Raw genomic sequence first — 3335 nt, 5'->3', positions numbered from 1 at the left:
TGATTGAGTTGGAGAGCATCATGTGAAGCAAAAGAAGCCGGACTCACAAAGGCACGCATCACTTGTTCTTCTCTAAAGAAACCCGGCTCTAACAGGCGGAGAGGATAAAGAAAAGAATGCATACTCCCTTTCGTATATGAATCCTAAGTCTGTGTGTGTGTCTGTGCGTGTCTGTCTGAGTGTGTGTGACATGAAAGGAGAGGGGCAGTATTTGAGGTGAGGAAGAGAAGCAGTGGAGGAGCAGAGGAGAACAATGGAGGGCTATTGGGTGAAGATAAGCAAAGAACAATGATGTGTTTGTATGAAAATGTCATAAAGAAACTCATTATTTGCTGGGTGTGGTGGCACACGCCTTTAATCCCAGCACTATGAAGGCAGAGGTAGGAGGATCACTGAGTTCCAGGCCACCCTGAGACTACATAGTGAATTCCAGGTTAGCCTCAGCTAGAGTGAGACCCTCCCTCAAAAAAAAAAAAAAAAAAAAAAAAAAACACCAGAAACTCATTATTTTGCTCACGCTGAAAAATCAATTTAGAAACCTGTTTGAATTTTTTTAGCAGTGCAGTTCCTTGTTCTGTGGGAATGATATTAAACAGATTATAAAAAAATATAGGCCAGAACATTAGCTGTCATTCAGTAAGTCAAAACTTTAGTTTCCACTGAGAATTGACTGCAATCTATATATAGGGAACAGAGTGAGAGCTCTGCTGTGGTGTGTACTTTGTGGCACTGAGCAAAGCATTTAACTCTCATGTATTCAATTTCCTTTTCCTTAATATTCTAGTTTGTATTTGTAGTGGGCTAAGCATTAACATTTACCATATCAAGTATTTCTTGCAATAACCATTTTAGCGTATGTTACCAATAAGAACATATAGGAATGTGCAAACTGAAGATAAAAGTCATGAAGCCCTCTAATACCACTCAACCAGCAAGGTAGGTTGAGGATGTCAGCCCAAGTCTATGATCTTGGAATGCTGCGGTGCCAACTCTGTAAAACCAACTTAATAGTGTTCCAATAAGAAATAACAATATGAAAATCAACTTCCTTATAGGAACTTAGCCAAATCTGCTCACTGTATATTAGAGGATTAGATGACAGTGTCACCTCCCCACAAGCCAAAGCTTGTAATATTCTTCTGAGGTTCACTTTGCAGTGCGTCTTAAATAACGGATTCCGTGTATCACCATAGAATTTATAACCTATCACATTTCTTATTGATAATGAGAAATTTGTGCATTGTGATGTTATATTGGGGAGATAGGAGGTAGGATAAAGCAGCAAGAATTTATGACGCAATGTTACCTACGATAGTGTGGTTTTTCCGTATTCCTTTCCAGGATGTTTGTGTAAATAAAAGAGCAGACAAGTGGACAAAATTTTCACTTGGCAAAGAAAAACATTTGCCTTAAGCAACAACGCCTGCCACCCCCTCTATTATATACATAACTCCTTCAAGTTTAAGAAGGCGATAGCTCAAAAACAACAACCAGGTCTGGAGGGATGGCTTCGTGGTTAAGGTGTTTTCCTGCAAAGCCAAAGGACCTATGATCAATTCCCCACGACCCATGTTAGCCAGATGCACAAGGGGGCGCACGCGTCTGGAGTTTATTTACAGTGGCTGGAGGCCCTGGGCCGCCCATTCTCCCTCTCTCCCTCCCTTTTTCTAGGTCAAATAAATACATAAATAACAACAAATCTTACTGAATTTTCTCTGTGGTGCTTACCACAAAGGGAAGTTCTCAACTTCAGTAAGGGCGGCTCCATTGCTACTAGCTGTCGCCAGATTTTAAGACATGAACACTAGAGGGCAGCAGAGCATAAATGAGCTGAGCATAAATGTCAAAATGTTGCAGCTAGAGCGCAGCTGCTTCAGCCGAGAGCTACTTCCTTCTGAGTCATCAGAAGACAAATACTGGGTCTTTTCTCTCAGGGGGATCTTAGATTTTTAACTTTTATAAATGTGTGTGCATACGTCATTAAACTAGTGACTATGAGACAGGAAAAAGATCTTGGTGGTGGGGCTTGCTAGTGTGAAAAAGAAAAAAAAAAAGCTGGCAACAACACACATGACATGGGAACAGAAAGGGTCTAATGGGGAGGACAAGGACCAGCAGGAGGGGCTCTGGGGTTAGAGGAGAGGGGCGGGGGAAGAGGATCAACGTAAATCAAGTATATGTAAAAGTCACATAATGAGCAATTACTAGTTAAAACTAACTGAAAGTGTTTAATACATAAACACTAAAAAGGAGTTAATTACTTTTTTCCACATATAGAGTATGCTAGAGCTTGATTTTCAGGGAAGGAAAATAGGAGGTGTTAAACTTTTGCCAGATGATATTTGCACAAAAAACATACAGGAAGTGCAGAGGTTCATCAGGTACATATTTGATGCGAATGCACTCTGGGCAGACAGCAAAAGTCAAGGGGCAGAGATCCCAATAAGGGAACATGCACAGGTGTTTCAGGAATAATAGCTTTCTCTAGCACTTTATATTTCACAGCATGTCATCACAGAATGGACTTGTTAAGGCGAAGAACAACGATTTTCATACTTCATCAGTGTGAAGATGCCAGAAAGAAATCCATTATTTTGCACACACTAAAAATCAATTTAAACCGGGCGTGGTGGCGCACACCTTTAATCCCAGCACTCAGGAGGCAGAGGTAGGAGGATTGCCATGAGTTCGAGGCCACCCTGAGACTCCATAGTGAATTCCTGGTCTGCCTGAGCCAGATTGAGACCCTACTTCGAAAAAACAACAACAACAAAAAATCAATTTAATTGTAGAAACGGACTTGCTAAGGCATTGAATACTGTTACCTGGTTAGTTGATAGTTTTAAAAATCTGTATTGGTTGTTGGACAATTTGTACTTAGAATTATACAGGTTTTTTTTTCCAGCTCATTCTGGGGTCAGGTACACTTAATAATGTCATCACTGGGCTGAAGAGATTGCTTAGTGGTTAAGGTGCTTGCCTGTAAAGCCAAAGGACCCAATTTCTTTAAAACAAAATATGAATGCTTCACAGATTTGTGTGTCATCCTTGCACAGGGGCCATGCTAATCTTCTCTGTATTGTTCCAATTTTAGTACATGTACTTTTGAAGCAAGCACCCTAATTTCAATTTTCCAGGACCCATGTAAGCCAGATGCACAAAGTGGTACATGCATCTGGAATTTGTTTGCAGTGGTTAGAGGCCCTGACGTTCCCATTCTCTATCCACTTTTCTCCCTCCCTTTCATTCTCTCTCAAAAATAAATTAATTAAAAATAAAAATCAATTAAAAATAATGTCATCACCATGGAGACATCCAGTCACACTGTCCTGGGG

The 3335-nt window shown here is 40.5% G+C and overlaps 1 non-coding gene across 1 annotated transcript; it reads right to left on the bottom strand.

Annotated features, from left to right (window-relative positions):
* Nucleotides 1-3011: 3011 nt before the first annotated feature.
* LOC123455377 lies at nucleotides 3012-3118 on the bottom strand. Its single transcript, XR_006633866.1, has one exon. It is a non-coding gene; the product is annotated as a U6 spliceosomal RNA (small nuclear RNA).
* Nucleotides 3119-3335: the final 217 nt, after the last annotated feature.

Source organism: Jaculus jaculus, chromosome 16 (genome assembly GCF_020740685.1).
Source record: "Jaculus jaculus isolate mJacJac1 chromosome 16, mJacJac1.mat.Y.cur, whole genome shotgun sequence".
Lineage (NCBI taxonomy): Eukaryota > Metazoa > Chordata > Mammalia > Rodentia > Dipodidae > Jaculus > Jaculus jaculus.
This window is presented reverse-complemented; position numbering and strand designations above follow the sequence as displayed.